The sequence below is a fragment of the Coturnix japonica genome, chromosome 7, assembly GCF_001577835.2.
Source record: "Coturnix japonica isolate 7356 chromosome 7, Coturnix japonica 2.1, whole genome shotgun sequence".
In the NCBI taxonomy this organism is placed as follows: domain Eukaryota; kingdom Metazoa; phylum Chordata; class Aves; order Galliformes; family Phasianidae; genus Coturnix; species Coturnix japonica.
Genome location: NC_029522.1, coordinates 2,525,688 through 2,544,499, shown reverse-complemented (window position 1 = coordinate 2,544,499; position 18,812 = coordinate 2,525,688). Strand labels below are relative to the sequence as shown.

The 18,812-nt window shown below is 52.2% G+C and overlaps 15 non-coding genes and 1 pseudogene across 15 annotated transcripts; 9 read left to right on the top strand and 7 right to left on the bottom strand.

Moving 5' to 3' along the window:
• The first annotated feature begins 127 nt into the window (after positions 1–127).
• TRNAA-UGC lies at positions 128–199 on the top strand. Its single transcript has one exon. It is a non-coding gene; the product is annotated as a tRNA-Ala (tRNA).
• Positions 200–1,709: 1,510 nt separating this feature from the next.
• On the bottom strand, positions 1,710–1,791 carry TRNAS-CGA. The gene has a single exon. It is a non-coding gene; the product is annotated as a tRNA-Ser (tRNA).
• Positions 1,792–3,082: 1,291 nt separating this feature from the next.
• On the top strand, positions 3,083–3,154 carry TRNAA-UGC. Its single transcript has one exon. It is a non-coding gene; the product is annotated as a tRNA-Ala (tRNA).
• A 1,401-nt stretch (positions 3,155–4,555) lies between these two features.
• On the top strand, positions 4,556–4,637 carry TRNAS-UGA. Its single transcript has one exon. It is a non-coding gene; the product is annotated as a tRNA-Ser (tRNA).
• Positions 4,638–7,732: 3,095 nt separating this feature from the next.
• Positions 7,733–8,464, bottom strand: LOC107316367 (annotated as a pseudogene).
• A 3,531-nt stretch (positions 8,465–11,995) lies between these two features.
• On the bottom strand, positions 11,996–12,077 carry TRNAS-GCU. The gene has a single exon. It is a non-coding gene; the product is annotated as a tRNA-Ser (tRNA).
• A 320-nt stretch (positions 12,078–12,397) lies between these two features.
• On the top strand, positions 12,398–12,469 carry TRNAP-UGG. The gene has a single exon. It is a non-coding gene; the product is annotated as a tRNA-Pro (tRNA).
• A 415-nt stretch (positions 12,470–12,884) lies between these two features.
• TRNAP-CGG lies at positions 12,885–12,956 on the bottom strand. Its single transcript has one exon. It is a non-coding gene; the product is annotated as a tRNA-Pro (tRNA).
• Positions 12,957–13,244: 288 nt separating this feature from the next.
• Positions 13,245–13,326, top strand: TRNAS-CGA. The gene has a single exon. It is a non-coding gene; the product is annotated as a tRNA-Ser (tRNA).
• A 637-nt stretch (positions 13,327–13,963) lies between these two features.
• Positions 13,964–14,035, bottom strand: TRNAA-UGC. Its single transcript has one exon. It is a non-coding gene; the product is annotated as a tRNA-Ala (tRNA).
• A 483-nt stretch (positions 14,036–14,518) lies between these two features.
• Positions 14,519–14,590, top strand: TRNAP-AGG. The gene has a single exon. It is a non-coding gene; the product is annotated as a tRNA-Pro (tRNA).
• Positions 14,591–15,046: 456 nt separating this feature from the next.
• TRNAS-UGA lies at positions 15,047–15,128 on the bottom strand. The gene has a single exon. It is a non-coding gene; the product is annotated as a tRNA-Ser (tRNA).
• A 520-nt stretch (positions 15,129–15,648) lies between these two features.
• Positions 15,649–15,722, top strand: TRNAT-AGU. Its single transcript has one exon. It is a non-coding gene; the product is annotated as a tRNA-Thr (tRNA).
• Positions 15,723–16,500: 778 nt separating this feature from the next.
• On the top strand, positions 16,501–16,573 carry TRNAM-CAU. Its single transcript has one exon. It is a non-coding gene; the product is annotated as a tRNA-Met (tRNA).
• A 213-nt stretch (positions 16,574–16,786) lies between these two features.
• On the bottom strand, positions 16,787–16,859 carry TRNAM-CAU. Its single transcript has one exon. It is a non-coding gene; the product is annotated as a tRNA-Met (tRNA).
• Positions 16,860–16,979: 120 nt separating this feature from the next.
• TRNAS-GCU lies at positions 16,980–17,061 on the top strand. The gene has a single exon. It is a non-coding gene; the product is annotated as a tRNA-Ser (tRNA).
• The last annotated feature ends 1,751 nt before the right edge of the window (positions 17,062–18,812 follow it).

Sequence of the window (18,812 nt, the reverse complement as noted above, 5' to 3'; positions counted from 1 at the left end):
AGAAGAGAAGAGCTGAGGAAGAATTCTTTAAAAGAGACTCCCTGCTGCTGGCATAAAAGCATCAAGTGAGAAAGAGGACTGAGGAAAATATCCCCCAAAAAATGTCCTCTACCACCATCAGCAGCCAGGGGATGTAGCTCAGCAGTAGAGCACCTGCTTTGCATGCAGGAGGCCCTGGGTTCAACCCCCAGCATCTCCACACTTTTGCTGCTTCTCAGGAAAACCCCTCACAAGTCTTTCTTGACTCATCTCCACACACCCTCTCCCCTTCCACCTGTTTTCCTCCCCTCCAATCCCAGCACATCACATGCTGCTTTCCTGCGACCTCACACCTGCTTTTATCAAATGGACAATGGACCACTTGGCCAAATACTGACCTGACAGCCTCACCACTGTGATGGGAAGATGATGGAACCAATCCCCCTGAAAACTGTGCCAAGGCACATGGAAGTCAGAGGAGATATGGGATGACCTAAGCAGCATGGTTTCACCAAGGGCATGTCTGCCTTCTATGGCTTTGTAACTGCATCAATGGACATCAGAAGAGTCCCTGATGTAATTTATCTGGATTTCAGTAAGGACTTCCATGCAGTCCACTACAACAATCTTCTCTGCAGCTTGGAGAAATATGTATTTGACAGATGGAATATTTGATGAATGAGGAACTGATTGCAAGTTCATACCCAGAGAGTGATGGTCAGTGGCTCAATGTCCAGATGGAGATCAGTGATGAGTGGTGTCCTTCAGGGGTCAGTGCTGGGACTAGTACTTTTTAGTATCTTCATCAGTGACATCAAGCTATGTGTCATGCCTGAGGGATGGGGTGCCATCTTGAGGGGCCTAGACAGACTGAGCATCGGGCCCTGGGGAACATTATGAGATTCAACAAAGCCAAGTGGGAAGACCTTGTAGGAGAGACATTCAAGGTCTGTCTGCACTGGGTTTTGAGCAATCTGACTGAGGTCCAGAAGTCCCTATTCATTGCAGGAGAACTGGACTAGATGACCTTCTAAAAGTCCTTTCCAACTCAATTGATTCTATGGTTCTGATGTTCCCAACTAGGAGGGATTTTGACCTGGCCCTGACTTTGCTCAGAATTATGCAAACCCAGCACAGGTCAGTACGTAGCTGCTGGCCATGGTGGGAAGCAAAGAAGCAGAGTTGTGCCCAAGGTGTCAGGGTACTGTGGGGCTTTGGGTGTGATCAGTGTCCTCACAGTGGTTGTTCCCAGGCCTGAAGGGTAATGGTGTCCAGAAGGGGAGGGCTCATCCAGGAGCTGAATCCAGGACCTCTTACACCCTAAGTGAGAATCATACCCCTAGACAAAAAATACAAGATGTATAGATGTTAGGGACCCCCTCACAAGGGGAGAACAAGGAGATCCCCAACAGTTATAGGGGTGTTGGGCTTAGTGCAGCCTTTGGCACTGCTGGACTCAGGCCCTACTACCAGGCTCCAGGCACAAAGTGGATCCAGGGCTTGACTTGCTTGACTTTGAGGGAGGGAAGTGAAGCCCTGCAAAATCCAGGTGGGAGCTGAAAATAGTCCCTGGTGGTGCCCATGGAGAAAGAAGGGGTCTGCTGGTGAGCCTGCGAAGCTGCAGTGAGTGTAGTGATGTGCAGGGAAATTCTTTTGAGGAGGAAACCCCTCTGAGATGTGTTGGGACCCTGGTGTGCGCTCAACACCTCCAGGCCGGGGGTAAAATCCATCGCTGTGAGCAGGATTCGAACCTGCGCAGGGAAACCCTATTGGATTTCGAGTCCAACGCCTTCACCTCTCGGCCATCACAGCGTCCCTGCCCTGTGCTCAGGGCACAGCCATCCCTGTGGGGCAGCCCCAACACCCCACAGCCCGTTTTGCATGGAGGGAAAGTCTGAGCAGAGCCCTCTGTGCCCACATAGCTCTGGGCCATCTCTGCACTATACTGAATGGAGACCCTGCAGGGATGGGGCAGGGACTGGGCCCAGCACATTGATCCCCTGCTGCCTCTCAGCACCACTGAGTTGCTGGTGTCCAAAGGCAGCACCTAACATAAGCACTCCATTGTGTGTACTCAAGAGTTTCACCAAGCTGAAGTCATGCTCAGTGAACATCATAAACTTCTGTGAAGAAATGACTGAAGACCTCAGAACTGGGGAAGGTCATGGAACAGATCACCTTGAGTGCAGTCACACGGCATGTATGGGACAACCAGGGGACTGGGCCTAGCCAGCATGGGTGCATGAAAGGCAGGTCCTGCCTGACCAACCTCATCTCCTTCCATGACCAGTTCCCCACCTAGTGGATAAGTGAAAGGCTGGAGGAGCTGGCAGCCAGTGGCTTGGACAGGTGCACTACTTGCTGGGTAAAGAGCTGGCTAGAGGTCCATGCACAGAGAACTGTGGTGAATGGAAATAAATCCAGCCTGCGACCAGTCACGAGAGACATTCCCCAGGGGACATCAGTATTGGAGCTGTCCTTGTGTGGTATCTTTATTGTTGACCTGGATGATGCAATTGATGATCTTGAAGGCTTTTTCCAACATAAACAATTCTATGAACCTATGTCCTAGCCTCCAAGCTGTCCAGAGTAATCATCAGAGCTTTCAACAGGGTGTAGTGCTGGAAGGAGGATGAAGTTGTTGGGTGACAGAGAAGAGCCAGGGGCTGCTGATACTGTTGGATTTTGAGCTCCTCAATGTAATTGCTATCATGGAATGTGGAGGGATGAATGGCACGAGTTGAGCACTGCAAATTATGGCTTGAAACTGTGCATCTGGGAACAGGCATGAAAGGAGAGGCAGGGTGGTTGCAGTGCAGGTATAGAAAGGAACTGATCCTGAAGAACTATCTGTGCAAAATGGCCATGACCAAGTGGAGAGTTTAGAGGGAGAAACTGGAGAGCCAGGTGGGCAAAGGGAACACGTGCCAGTCCTTTATCCCATCAGCACACAGGGTGCTACAGGGGGAGCTGCTGGCACAAAAGCATCAAGTGAAAAAGAGGACTGAGGAAATTTAGCCTGAAAATGGACCTCCACCAGCACAAGCAGCACCAGCAGCACCAGCATCGTCAGCATCATCATCATCACCATCATCACCATCCAGGGGATGTAGCTCAGCGGTAGAGCGCCTGCTTTGCATGCAGGAGGCCCTGGGTTCAACCCCCAGCATCTCCATGCTTTTGCTGCCTCTCAGGAAAACCCCCTGAAAGTTGTGCCAAGGCACATGGAAGAGAAGTATAAGATAAGGGACAACAGGTATGGCTTCACCAAGGACAATGTCTGCCTGACTGACCTAGTGGTCCTCTATGATGTTGTAAGTGCATCAGTGGACATCAGAAGAACCACTGATGTATTTTCTCCGTACTTCAGTAAGGGCTTTGACATGGGCCCTCACAGCAATCTTCTCTCCAGATTGTAAAGAAATTAATTTTAGAGACTGAATGATCAATGGGTGAGTAACTGGTTGCAAGATTGTTCACAGAGTGTGATGGTCAGTGTTTCAATGCCCAGGAGATCAGTTACAAGAGACGTCCCTCTGGGGTCTGTACTGGAACTGATACTCCTCTTTAATGTCTTCATTGGTGGCATGAAGTGCACTGTCAGCAAGCTGGCTGATGACACCAAGTTGCATGGTAATGTCACACCTGAGGAAGAAGATGTCATCCCGAGGGACCTACACAGTCTGAGCACTGAGCCCTGGAGAAACAAGTTTCACTAATGCCATGTGCAAGGTCCTGGGGTAACCTGATAGCAACCTTTGAGCATCTCAAGGGGTGCAATAAAAAAGAAGGGAACAGACTCTTTATCTGGGTCTGTTAGGACAAGAGGTTTCAAGCTAAAGGAGGGGAAATTTAGGCTGGGTAGAAGGAAAAAAATATGTGATGAGTGTTGTGAAGCACTGGCTGGCATAGGTTGCCCAGAGGGGTGGTATATGCCCAATCCCTGGAGACATTCAGGCTCAGGCTGGATGGGGCTCTGAGCATCCTGCTATAGCTGTAGATGTCCCTGTTCACTGCAGGGAGATTGAACTAGATTAATTTTAAACACCCTTTCCAACTCAGTCGATTCTGATGCTCCCAACTAGGAGGGACTTTGACCTGGCCATGACTTTGCTCGGAATTCTGCAAACCCAGCACAGGTCAGTACGTGGCTGCTGGCCATGGTGGGAAGCAAAGCAGCAGAGGAGATGTGCCCAAGGTGTCAGAGCACTGTGGAGCTTTGTGCCCTGTCCTCATAGTGGTTGTCCCCTGGGCTGAAGGGCAATGGTGTCTAGAAGGGGAGGGCTCATCCAGGAACTCTTACACCCTAAGTGAGAATCATACCCTAGACAAACAATACAATGTATACATAATACATTGTCCCCCTCACAAGTGCCATGCACTGGGGTGCTGGGGGTAGCGCAGCACTGCTGTGCTCAGGCCTTGCTGCCAGGCTCCAGGCACCCTGTGGGGGTGTCTCAGCCTCCCAGCAGGGCTTCCCAAAGGATGGGGGCCATGACTTGACTGCCTGGGGTAACCACATGTGAGATGCGCCCAGGGCTGTGGGCAGCAGTGCCCCCAGGTGTGCCAGGCTGAGGCTGTGATGGCCGAGGGGTGAAGGCGTTGGACTTGAAATCCAATAGGGTTTCCCTGCGCAGGTTCGAATCCTGCTCACAGCGATGGATTTTACCCCTGGCCATGAGATGGGAATGCCATTCTGGAGGAGGGGCTGTGTGTGTCTCCTTGTCAGTGTGGTCAGCAGATCCATGGTTGAATCCACATCAAAGTCCCTGGCAGGGCTGTGTGTATGGGCAGCTCAGAGCAGGAGGGGCAAAGACCCCAAGAGCTGCCCAGTTTTGCTGCCCTGCAAGAGGTGGGCAAGTGGGAGGCCAAGTTTTGTTGTGCTTGGGACTGCTCTGCTCAATACCTGTGCCTGGTGTTTGTGAGCTGCTGTACAGTGTAGTGCCCAGAGCAAGAGCTGCTGGCACAGTGTGCTGCTGGGGGAGCCTCAGTGCTCTGGATCACTGGTCTAAGTGTGTGAATCTTGCTTTGGGTTCTGGAGGTGCAAGCCCGACTCTTTTCCACACACCTGCCCTGAGCAGCCCCAATGCTCACAGCTGAGAACAGACCCCATGCCCAGTTCCACCAGCACCACACAAGGAATGCAAGCAAAAACCACCTTATACAGCCATAGGCGGATCACCTTCATCTTCTCTCAGAATGGTGCAGACATGCCTCAACAAACAGGAATTATAGCCTTGGAATATTTAACTTAATAATTATTGAGTTTGAAGCTTGCATCCCTGGCTGTTTTAGTCCAGGATGCTGTAAACATTTTGGAACTGGGCTGTGTTTGCACCCGTCTCCCCAACCCCAAGGGAACACAGAAGATGTGGGTGTGGGGTAGCTGAGTACAGTCTATGGTGCTGATTTAGGTTCAGGGTGCAGTGCAGTGCTGACAGAACAAACGGAGCTTCCAGCTCATCAGGGTGCAAGCCGTGGCCCCCTACTCCCATGAGTGGCACCAGAAGGACCAGACCAGGATACCAGTGCCTTTTGATTTGTGTGCTTTATTCTTTGTGACTCAGGTGTGTGGGTGGTCTGTGATTACTTTGCTCCGTGGGATTTCCAGCCCTGGGGAAGAACCACAGCCCTCACGGTGGAGTCCCCCAAGGCTGGAATCACTGCCTGTCTGGCTCCCCAGGCTTTTGCAGGTCTCTGCCCTGTGGCTGGTCTGTGGGTACAGCAGTTGCTGTCTGGGGCAGGTTGCCCATCTCAGCAGCAATCTCTCCTCCCTCTTATATCTGCCACTCAACTCATCTCTCTCTCCTTCCTAAAAGCTTGGGAGAAGGTGCCTGCAAATAAATCCCACCATGGACTATCACACCTGCTCACTCCCTGTCTCCACCTGGCTGACTCCAGGATGCATGTTCCCAAGTACTCCGACCAGTAGTTCTTATCTCAGCAAGAATGAAGGAAGTTACCCATTGAGAGAGCCTTACAGTTCTAGGGTTATACAAACTCTATAGATCCAGACATGGCCCAGCAGTCACATTTAGACTATGCTCCAGTATTCTCTGAGCAGTGCTGCTGTTGTTGCTGCTGAAAGCCATGAGAAAGTTATGCTGTTACCAAACCCCAGAACCCACCTATTTCCTTCCGTGTGCCTCTTTATACCCGCTGAGCTCTACATTTCATCTCAGTCTGTATGTGCAGTTCCCAGTTTCTCACTGGGGCCTGTGGCTGCAATGTCTTTACAGGAACCTGTATTTTAGGGCCTAATTAGCAGGTGTGTGGGGTTCTCCTTAGGGCAAACACTGTCTGGGGGGGATACAAAGTGGAGTGAATTCAGGACAGCACTTGAGCTGGCAATCAAGATGGCCAGGCTCCCAGCCAGGAATCACAGCATCCATGGAGACATGTACCAGGTCCCTTGGGCTGGGGATCACTGCAGGGCTCAGATCCTCCCTTCCCTGGCTCTGTCTGCACTAAAGCATCACAATTTTCAAGTCAAATTAAGGACTTGCATGGATTTCACTCTCCTTTGAGACACTGGCTCTACAGAAAAGTCAGTAACATCTCACCCATGGAGTCACTGTGAAAAGCTGTATCAAAATGTCATCATTCTTTTCCCCTGCTCCATCCTGTACTGTCCTATGCAGGGGACTGCTGGAAAGCAGATGTACCAGCCTCAGATGCCTATAACTTTCTCATGATGCTCTCTCTACAAGTTCAGTGCTTTTCCTCCTCTTTGCAGCACTTGGGAGAATTTTGTATTCCCTCTCTACGGAACAACACCTGCATTTGGTCCAAAAATACCTCAGTAGTCCTTGAAAAACGGATGTGAAGCCATGTCTCTTTTATTCCTAGAGCTCTGATTGCCTAGCAAGTGCCATGCAGAATATTTCCAACTTAGGAGCACTTCTGTGAAGACCTGAGCAGTAGAACCAGTTGAGCCTGGTAAGACCAACTTGCTTCCAAGCTCAGCATAATCCTTCATTCTAAGTAAGTGCTCATAAGCTCTGTGTAAGATCTTCACACCACCAAAATGTATAAAGAATGATTCATACAAAGTCTATGGAGGACATAGTTGCACTTTTATTCCTCATTTTGTTAGCTGTAAATGTTCTGCTTTAATGTTCCATGGCACCTCATAAAAAGGCACCCAGTGCCTACATCCTCTCCCTGTAAACTAATTCTAATATGGGAAGAGAGATTTTGTATTCATTTTGAATGTATTTTAATAAAACAGGTTGCTTTGGAGTGATGGTATTCATAGAGTTACAGATGCTGCCGGCCTCCGCCATCATCGAAAGCAGAAAGGAAGACTGGAAATGACGGAAAATCTTATTGCATAGAAATTACAGCCATTATCTGGCTCCAAATGTGTCAGTAGCCAGTACGATAGCATTAGAACCTTCCTCTAATGTTGTTTGTGGTTTTACATTACTCTGTTCAGCAACAGAAAGCAAGGACCCAGCAGGAGTGGGTTTTCCCACAGCCTTGTGGGAAAAGGCAGTGAGGCTGTTGCACGTGTCCCTAAGCTGGTACTTGCTGTAGGGCAGCAATAAAGGTCTGCAGCAGCTTTCCTTTGGGCTGGATACAGCAAGCCCCACGCTTACATCAGCACAGTGTGGCACTGATCATCAGGAATTCCCATTTCAGGCTGCAAAAACAACACCCACCCAGCAATAAGCTGCAACCAGAGCAGGTCAACACTTCAGACCAGAGGCAAAAAGAACACCAGAAGATTCAAGCGATGATGTAGCATGTCTTTAATGAGAAAAAGAAGTAGAATAAACAAGTTGAGACTATGAGAAGTGCATTTCTAACGCTCACTAAAGGAATGGACAAACACTATTTAAGGACAAAACGACCCCTACGAGTTGTTCTTCTGCCCCTGCTGCCTCTGCAGCTCTTGGTGACCATCTTCTGTCTGCAGCCAGCTATAAGCTAGTAGTAAGTTCTGTGTAACACCATGGGATGTGACACATGGAAGCATACAACAGTAAGGCATAGCTAGAGAAAGGTATACAGAGGCGCAGTCTTGAATGAAAAGTGCCCATGGATCCCTTCGTGCTGGGAGAGTTGCAGGTGCCCCCTATGGCTTGGAAACATGTGGGCACTTCCTTAGTCCTCTTCCCCAGTCTTGTTCCTGTGCTTCATTTTTCCTTCCTTGCTGGCCTCAGCGGGACGAGGTGACCGATGGGGACACCCTACAGCCCCCCCCCGAGGCACAGCAATGCCCCTTTCCCCAGCCCTCGTGTGCCACCGGAGGCCACTGGCACCCCACAGCACCGGAGGGAGCTGCCCACGGCAGCTGATGAGGAGGATCCCACGGCGGTGTTCTGGGGGAAGGAGCTGAGGATGGGTCCGGGCAGGGTCACCACCACAGGAGAGGCTGGATGACAATGGTGGAGTCCTGGCACTGCCTGACACAGGGCTCATTGCAGCTGTTGGCCAGCGGGGTGGGGCCGCAGGGGCGGCAGAGGTCGTAGCAGGACATCATGCAGAGAGAACAGGCACCTGGAAGGCAGAGGAAGGCATAAGTATAGAGCAAGTGATGTCCCTTCCCTGCTGAGCTCTTAGTGGCTCTGGCAGCCAGAGGTAGGGATAATTTGGTTTCATTTGAATGACCTGCCCTGGGAGGCAGTGCTGGAGCAGTGATAGCAATCCTTCAGCAAGCAGAGTGCTCACTGGAATGCTGCCTGGTGCTGTAAAAAACACTTAATCAACACAACACAAGTGGGCTGGATTCAGCACAGACTAAAAGTAAAGGGATCTCTGCTGCCCACCCTTCAACAATCTCTGTAACCAGGGAATATGTTTTTTGCTCTTTATTTTTAGCAAAAATATCCATGAAGAATGTGCCTGGCTACAGGGATACAGATCCCTGTGGCATCTACCCAGTGCACCTTGCATTCTTCATCCCCTCGCACCCTCATGTTATTGCAGGAAGAATCCCTCCCCCAATGCCCCCACAGGTGGGAGGCAGACAACAAACCTCGACCCCTGATGTGCAGCACACATCAGTGCCGACAGCAGCTCAGTCAGAGGAAGGAGCGGAGCATCTCGACTTACCTGGGCAGCACAGGATGCAGCAGCTGGGAAGCGGGTGAGAAGGCCCAGCAGTGCCTGGTGTTATATAGGGTGCCCCGACCCCCGGGGGAGCTGGCGCATTCCTTCCACATGAAACTCCCCAGTAAACAGCAGTTTTCTCCTGGAAAGCTCCCCCAGCTGATTAAAAAGCTTTGTCTTTCATCTGTCATGTTTTGCTTCCATTTAGTACTGAGTAAGATTGAAATGATTCCAGCTACAGGCGGTAATTATCTTACTTCCCAAGGGCCAAAGTGCATTTTAGGTTGGATGCTACGAGACAGCAGAGTGCTTCAGCAGAATTTAGGGCAGGTGCATCCCCAGCACATCTCCCCTCCCTCCCTATCTGAGCACAACTGTAAATCAGTGGGGAATTCAGCTCCTGAGTTCACCTGAGGTGAGCTCATCAATTTGGGGCTTTAAGCAGACCAAGAGAAACACATCCGTGCACAAGGTCAGCACAGACAGCCAGGCTCCTGCACTGCCTTGGCTTCACAGGATCCTATTGGTGACTGGAAGATGGAGGGTGCTGCAAAGGTGAGGGGTGCTGAGGGAGATTATCACACAACCAACAGTGTGGTGCTGCATTTTTGCAGCCTTCGTCCTTCTCCAGCTATCTGGGTAGCACAGACATAGACACGGCTCAGTGCAAGCCCAATGGAGCTGAACTAATCTGGTGTGACCAAGTGTTGATGTATCTGAATCGAGTTTATACGTTTGGACCCACAAGGACTATTTTGTACTTTGATACTCCTCATGTGTGAGGTATTCAGCTTGGGAAGTCGGGCAGATTTTAAAAGCAAACTCATCAAGGACACCGAAAAACACTCTGGAGTCCATCCCTGAAGGTGACACTGACTGTAAGCAGTGAACTTTGCTCAGTGAGCCGATTGCAGAGGACAAGAGCCTCTTCAGGCTGCTCTTGGGACACGCTAAGAGCAGTGAGTCAGAAGTTCACAGCTATTCTTTCCTGTGATGGAGAGAAACAGCCAAGACATTCTAATGATAGGTGTGACTCCAGATTGCTCTGCTGAACCCTGCTAACCTGATATAGAGACAGGGAGTCGCAGAAGTCCCGACCTGCATTTAAACATGAATCAGCTTCATGCTGGGGAGAAGGAATTGCTGACATAGTGCTGAGCAGGGGAATGAGCCATCAGGCTCTGGGGGAAGCTGGAAGGAGGCTTCTCATTTCACCCCAGTAGAACCCAGGTGAAACCATAAACACCTTCTGCCCCCAAATAAATTATGGCAGTATCAGGCCACAAGCTTGTATGGAGCCAGGGGGTTTCAGCATCGCTGTTACAGATGTGCCTTGTAGGGGTTTTCAGAGTCACTTGAGTTAGTGGGGTGAGTAGGCTGCTCATACTGGATCATCACATTCCAGCACAGCATCAGTGCATGCAGTGACGCTGGCAGTTCTTGCACAGGGCTGTTTAAAGAAGGCATGATTCTGAGTGTGAGCAGAACTCTGCACTGAATGAAATTCTTTGCTTGGAGATGGGGAAAACAGTGGCCATGTGTCAGGAAGTCCAAATAGTCAGTTTTCTGTAATGAGAGAGATTTAAAACAGAAGAAAATCCATAAAGAAAAAGAGCTCTTCCTGGGGCTGAGGGCGTCTGGGAGGAAAACAAGGGCTGGCTCTACTAACCTCTGTTGTTCCCAGGAAATGAGCTCTTTCTGCTGGAGACATGACCACAAAACCAAGAAAATACTGTGAAATAAAACCCATGAAGCCCGTTTTCTTTATGTCTGCAATGGATCCGGGATGTGCACCTGTTTCAGTATGTGTAGTTTTGTTCCCAGACTCCTTGACCATCTCACCTAATGGATGGAAATCATAGGAACACAGAGTTGCTCAGGTTGGAAAAGACCTCAACCCCAACCCACCCCTCTGTACCCACCGCCCACATCCCCCAGTGCCACATCCCCATGGTTATGGAACACCTCCATGGGCAGTGACTCCACCACCCCATGGGCAGCTGTGCCAAGACAGCTCCGCTCTTTATGAGAAGGAAGTTTTGCTGATATCCAACCTGAAATGCTGGGGATGGTTTGATTCACCCATTTAAAAACCCCTCCCCCATGTAAATTCCTTACAGAGCTCCTGGACCTGTGCTTGGCTTTGGCCAGGGAGTGCCAGCCTCTGCCATCCCACAACAGGTATGAGCCTGGGCTGCCATGGGAGCCCTGCAGAGCAGTGAGGACACAGGCCTCTGCATAAGGACACATGCAAAGACTTTAGGGGAGCCCTTGGAGCACAGCCTGCCCAAAGCCTTGGGGCTGCAGGAGATCCAGTTTCACAGACTCTGTAATTGATGGGTCTCCATGTGAACTGGGGCTCTGTGGCATCACCGTGGCTGGTGCATTTCTGCAGGTGGCCTCGTCACCAAATGCAATGGCAGGGGCAACCGTGCTTCTCCTGGGCTCTCATTTCTGTCATTCCCCTTGGAAGCCTCCCACACCCCCCTGCAGGACCCTACCTGTCACTAGGAGACTGCTTGGAGGTGGTGGCTGTGCCACCTGTCCCTGTTCCTGAGCCACCTCCTGATGGCTCCAGGGGATCTCAGCAGGCTCAGGGAGGAAATGCGGCCCCAGGGAGAGCCCGAAAGCTGGTGCAGGGCCTGCAGTGTGGGCATCCTCCAGCCACAGCACGGCTCCGCCACATTCTCATCAACAGAAAAAGGCAGGCAGAGCAGGAAAGGCAGCTATAGGGCTGGCACAGCATGTGCCCCTGGCTGCACGGGAGCACAGATGCGCAAATGGCAGGGGTGATGCCAGGGGCAGGATGTGCAGGTGCACCAGGGCTGGATGGCACGGTACCTGCAGTTGCCCCATGGAGGGCTGCCAAAATGCTGGCCTGAAGACAGAGCTCTTGTCCTGGCTGCCAGGGACTGCCCCAAAATCCATCTCAGAGAAACCCTAATGGGATCCAGGGATCCGACGAGGGTGGGATTCGAACCCACGCGTGCAGAGCACAATGGATTAGCAGTCCATCGCCTTCACCACTCGGCCACCTCGTCCCCCGATTTGGGTCAATTCGGGGCGTTTTCTTCCTTTTTGGTTAAGCTACCCGCCCACCTCTTGTCCCTCAGTGCCCCCCAGAGCTGGACTGTGGGACCCAGCGGGGCTCCTGCCATTCCCAGAACGGGCAGCAACAGCGTGGCAAGAGGATTCTTATGTCCCATCATCAGACCCAGTTCAGACAGTGATAAAGGGTAGAGTGGGCAGAACCTTGAACTGGAAAGGCAGCACCTTATACCAGACCCAGTAGCAAAGATGGGGATGGAGGTCCCGATCTTAATGGGACACAGGAGCAGGGATGGAGACAGCTTTGCATGCAGGCTCGTTGGTCTAGGGGTATGATTCTCGCTTTGGGTGCGAGAGGTCCCGGGTTCAAATCCCGGACGAGCCCTTCTTTTTGGGCTCCCACCTGCCCCACAGTGCCCGGGGAGGCACCAGTGGACCAGGGCCAACCCCACTGCTTCATCTGGTGCTGGGCATGGGAGTGGGCTCCATCAGCAGCGGTGGGGAGGCTGGAGTGGGTTCCCAGAGGATGTGATTTTGGGGAGGGTCAGAATGGGAGATTGATGCGAAGGGGCAGCAAAATTGGGTGGGAACTGAGACTTTGCAAAGCTCAGACCCCCCCACAATCAAATACCATCCTGCGTGTTTCTCTTTCGGGCCGGTGGGTGCAAGGCAGCATCGGGCTGGGGAGCAGCCAGTGGTGCAGGAGGCGCTGTGCCATCCCTGTGCCATCCCCCCGCCACAGGGTCCGGCTCCAGATGTGAGCACGCAGCTGGATCGGGGCAGAAACATTGAAAAGAGAAGGGCTCGTCCGGGAGTTGAACCCGGGACCTCTCGCACCCGAAGCGAGAATCATACCCCTAGACCAACGAGCCCCACTGCTGAACCCGTAGGGAGCCTCATCTCTCGTGCCTCACACTGTTCATCTTTGTTAGTGCAAACAGAGATGCCTTCTGGCTCCTTCGCTGCAGGGTCCTCCAGCAGCCCCAGGTTGTTGCATGCAGCTGAGAGCCTGGGGTGTCTGAGGAGGAAAAGGGTGGAGATGCTGGAGGTGGAACTGCAAGCAGAGCAGGCAGCCTGCAAAGCACAGCCCCGCAGAATGGGCTGTGGGGTGTTGGGGCTGCCCCACAGGGATGGCTGTGCCCTGAGCACAGGGCAGGGACGCTGTGATGGCCGAGAGGTGAAGGCGTTGGACTCGAAATCCAATAGGGTTTCCCTGCGCAGGTTCGAATCCTGCTCACAGCGATGGATTTTACCCCCGGCCTGGAGGTTGGCCACAATCATGGCATTATAGGATGGTTGGGGTGAGGGGGGGCGGGACCGTCTGACACCCACGCCGACAATGATTCGATTCTCCTGCATCCACACGCAGTGTCACGATGGGTTTCTTCCTCATGAGCATCTCTCCACCCATCACTGCACTCACCACCACTGCTGCTCACCAGAGGGACCCCTTTTTCCTCCATGGGGTGCCCCAGGGGGCCCATTTTCCCCAATGAGCCACTGACCATAATCTGAGTATGAACTTGAAGTCAATTCCTCATCCACCAAATACTTCACCTGTCAAATCCGTATTTTTCCAAGTTGGAGAGAAGATTGTCAAAGGCCTTACTATAATGCAGATAAATTACATCAGTGTCTCTTCTGATGTCTGTCCATTGACACAGGGCTCAGTGATCTGCATCACAGTGGTGAGGCCGACAGGTCAGTATTTGGCCAAGTGGTCCATTGTCCATTTGATAAAAGCAGGTGTGAGGTTGCAGGAAAGCAGCATGTGATGTGCTGGGATTGGAGGGGAGGAAAACAGGTGTAAGGGGAGAGGGTGTGTGGAGATGAGTCAAGAAAGACTTGTGAGGGGTTTTCCTGAGAGGCAGCAAAAGTGTGGAGATGCTGGGGGTTGAACCCAGGGCCTCCTGCATGCAAAGCAGGCGCTCTACCGCTGAGCTACATCCCCTGGCTGCTGCTGCTGCTGCTGCTGCTGCTGCTGCTGCTGCTGCTGCTGCTGCTGCTGCTGCTGCTGCTGCTGCTGCTGCTGCTGCTGATGATGATGATGGTGATGGTGATGATGATGATGGTGATGATGATGATGATGATGATGATGATGATGATGGTGGTGATGATGATGATGATGATGATGATGACAGTGATGATGATGATGGTGATGATGCTGGTGCTGGTGGAGGTCTGTTTTCAGGCTAAATCAGGTGACACAGCAGTGACACTCGCAGTGCTCCATCACCTGTACAGTAGAGATGCTTTCCACCTCTTCTGCCCACATAGCAGCAGCATGCCCAGGGACATCTGTTCCACCTGCCGACTCATCCCACTGCACCATGTCCCTCAGTGCCTCACCTCCACAGCTGTGGGATGCCTCCACACGTGGTGACACCACCGGGCAGCCAGCTCCAATGTATAATCACTACACCACGGGGGCTGTGGCTCGTTGGTCTAGGGGTATGATTCTCGCTTAGGGTGCGAGAGGTCCCGGGTTCAACTCCCGGACGAGCCCTTCTTTTTGGATGGCACCGAGTGCAGCCGCAGTGCTGGGATCAGATCTGTGCACAGGTAACGGCAGCAGCATCCCCTGCTCAGCACTTTGCATCTCCAGGCAGGACCTGAGATGCTTGTCCTTGCCTGTCTGCACAGAGCCTGAGTGGGTCTCTCCAGGGCTTGTATGAAAGAGACCTTGGGTTCAAGCCTCACTATCTCCAGTTGCTGTTCTTGTTGTTTTTGCCCCTCCTGTGAAAACAACCTCCTCACTGTGCTTTGTCTCTTTCATCCCTGTGACATTTTGCTGCCAACAGCAGTGAGAGCCATTCCAGAAGACTGGTCATTCCCAGCTTTAGTGCCAGGCGTTGTTGTGGTCCCATCCCATCCCTGTCCATTCCCACCAGTTTGTGGATGCCCAAAATAAGAGCTTGTGCCCACGGTCCTCAGCCACCCACCAGCATCAGCCAAAATCCATCGCTGTGAGCAGGATTCGAACCTGCGCAGGGAAACCCTATTGGATTTCAAGTCCAACGCCTTCACCCCTCGGCCATCACAGCCCCATGTGTTGTTGGGTTGCTACGTACAGTTTCCCTGTTCTGGGGGTCTGGCTGCAGAAAGGGAATCCCCTACAGTCATAATGGAGAGACCCATGTTCACAGCAGCCCCAGTGCCACAACCCCCAGTGCTCACACCCCTTTCCCCCCCCCAATCATCAGGTAATGGAAGGACCATACCGACAGCCCCAAGGAACTGAGCAGGTTACACAAGGGACCTTCACCCTTCTTGTTTCTGAGTGCATGAGGTCCCAGGTTGAACTCCTGGAGTTGGCCCCTCCTTTGGAGTACCACCTTCCTGCTCTGGCTGTCAGCACGGAGATCCTTATGGCCCCAGCTCTGGCTGTTATCCCCCAGTGAGGCCCCACTGCTGCTTGAAGTGACACACAGGATGGGTCCAATGACCTCAACCCTATATTTGGCTCCTGGTCCTGCTGGTGGCCCCAGTGGCAGGAGGATGGAGACGGGAGCTTGGCAGGGACATGGGGACCTTGGGAGCACCCCATTAGAAGAGGAACACATGGGCGCCATGGCTTAGCTGGTTAAAGCGCCTGTCTAGTAAACAGGAGATCCTGGGTTCAACTCCCAGTGGTGCCTGGCCTTGGGGGCTGTTTTTCTTCCTAGTCCCTGAGTTTGGGCACATGCACTGGGGTCTCTGCCCTCACCAGGGCCACTTCATTGCTGCCTGTGTCCCCCTGCTCTGCTGCCTCGCTGCTCCCACCATGTTCCCCTTCCCAATGACAAAGCAGCCCTGCACAGCCTGTGTTTTTACTCCAGAGCTCATTTCAGTGGGAGACAGAGAATGTCGTGGAGACACCAGGGCACAGCAGTAAGTCTGGGCAGGGGTACAAAGGGAGCCAGGCACTCAGGGCCATGTCCTCCCTTTTCAGCACTGCACAGACTCCTGCTGTTTCTGGGTGCCACGAACTCTTCCCAAGGGCACCAGGAGCTCCAGCTGCCCCACTGGGCTCAGGCAGAGCACGGTCCCTGCAGCACCTGCCTGTTGGAGCAGCCACTTCATCATGCAGCAGCCTATGCTGGAGCACCTGGACCTGAGGTGCAGAGCCCTCCTGATGCCCTCTGTGGGGACACCAATTGATGTCTGTCCAGATGCCACACTCAGAAAGAGACAGAGAGCCGTCAGCATGGGCCGGGGCTGCAGAAGGAGTCTATCTCCTGCTGGGTGCAGGTCGAGGGGCTGATCCGCGGCGCCTCCGGTTTATCCAGCTGTGACGGCAAAATAAACCGATGGGGGTGGGATCCGAACCCAGGTCTACATTGCGCAATGGATTAGCAGTCCATCGCCTTAACCACTCGGCCACCCCGTCGCGCCCCGCGGGGCGTTGCAGGCCGGCAGGGAGCGCGGCGCAGCGCAGCCCTCTTAGCGCAGCCGGCAGCGCGTCAGTCTCATAATCTGAAGGTCCTGAGTTCGAGCCTCAGAGAGGGCACACTTTTATTCTAGCTCATGGACCGGGGGAAGCGCTGCCTCGCGTGAGGTGACGCTGCGGCTTTCCTTTTGCAGCAGCGTATGACCGCCGGGAAGGAGCGGGACCTGCAGGCAGCGCGGCTGAGTCTGCGGGGGATTGGCAGGAGTGGAGCCGTGAAATGCAGGAAGAAAGAAAAAAAAAACCCTTCCTAACAGACTACTAAAAGAAACGCGCTGCCCTCTCTGAGGCTCGAACTCAGGACCTTCAGATTATGAGACTGACGCGCTGCCGGCTGCGCTAAGAGGGCTGCAGCAGCGCCCCGCCGCCCGCCCGGCTGCAGCATTGCCCCGCTGCAGCAGCGCCCCCTGCCGGCTGCGGGGCGGGACGAGAGTGCGGGGAGGGGCCGGGGCGACCGGGAACAGGGCAGGACGAGGTGGCCGAGTGGTTAAGGCGATGGACTGCTAATCCATTGTGCTCTGCACGCGTGGGTTCGAATCCCACCTTCGTCGCCACTTTTGCCACTGTTCAGTGCAGGTGGGCAGCTTTCTGTCCGGCACAGCATAGCTACACCCACACCAGCAGAGCCCTGGACCTGCTGGCTGTGCTCTTTGTAACACACCCCAAACCTCCCCAGGCTGCTCTGTGTACTTGGTTACCACTAGATTCAAATTAAAATTTGTGGACAGACCTTTTAATTAGCGACACAAGAACGAATGAATTCCACCAACAAAAATATTTATTAGATACAAAAAAACCTTACATGAAACAAAGATGGTGTGAAACAGCCCAGAACATTGAGGTTGGAGCAATTAATTCTGGCTTCATGGAGCCCCCATGAGCAGCAGGCACAGAGCACATTGGACACACAGGAGGCTGATGTGGGGCACCGAGCTCAACTCAACACAAGGCTGAGTATGAACAGCTCAAAGCACAAGTGCTTCACTTTAAGTCACAATTGCTACTCCATGTTAAAGAGGAAACAAAGGAAAAACGAATAGATATAAAACAAATTGTGGAAGGCAGGTGACAGAGCTGGACTGAACTGCAGATGAAGTTAGGAGCCAACTGCCCAATGATCTCTGATCTGGCTGACAAACGTTTACCCCCAAGCAGCAATAATTGCATTTCACCAGGCAGAACCGCCCCAGAAACATCTGCTGCTGCTTTATCTAAAACCAGAGAAAGGTTAATTGTCCTGGAGCGCTGCAGCCATGAATTACATCTTCTCACTACTTGCAAGTAATCGATATTAAATCTAAAACAAGAGGTCTTCGATTTTCAATGCCACAGCTTTATAGCAACTAGAAAGTGCAGGCAGCCTGCTCTGCTAAAATAAAGGAAAATCTTCCTTCCACAGCTGTTTACAGAGGAAAATGTCCTGCTTTTCCAGCATGACAAACTACTCTGTAGAGGAACAGGTTTGTTTTAATGCTGTATGTATTCAGCATAACAAAACGCTGGGCCCAGCAGCCCAAAAATCCTTCTGAATCTGCATAGGGCATTTAAGTAAAACAAAATATAGCAAAGTGTTGTGACTGCTTGATAATGAGTACTGACACTTCCGAGCAGCAAAAAGAAACCCACAACAACATGTCAAACCAATGCTGCTGCAAGGCAGCCTCTGCGTAAGAGGCAGAGAGCTGAGACTGCATCCTGAGGTCTGTGTGGAGACCAACTGTCCTGATGCTCCCAAAGGTCCTTGCTATCTGAGTGTTTTCTCCTGGTGAAGTTATATAGACTCACATGCTGCCCACGCAATGATCCTCTAACTTCCCCCAGTAGCTGTATCCTTACCCCCATCTCTATTGAATTGACTTCCAGTTGTAACAAAAACTACTGGTTCTGCACTCCTCAACATGGTACAAAGTTACAGAGGCAGGGAAGGGGAAGAGAACCAGGTACAAGGACAGTATCAGCAGGACTCTGCACAAACCAATGCAGTCAACGTGAGAGCTGGTAGAAAGAAAGGTTACAGTATATCAATGTAAGGCTTCCTAGGGCAGCATTGCACTAGTCTCCACATTAATGAAACAGGACAGCTTCAAAGGAGTTCCCAGGCCAGCCAAATCTCAGCAGAGAACCGAAGAGATAAAGTGAGCTCCAGCACATCATCTCTGCAAGGCAGCCACGTGAGAGCAGCCCAGACCCAACATCTGCTTTGCTTTTTCTGCCACATGCCCCAGAAGCTTCTCTTCTGAATCACCCAGACCTGGATTTCTGCACCAGTCTCTTGATCCACACCCGTGCTTTAGTTCTGCTC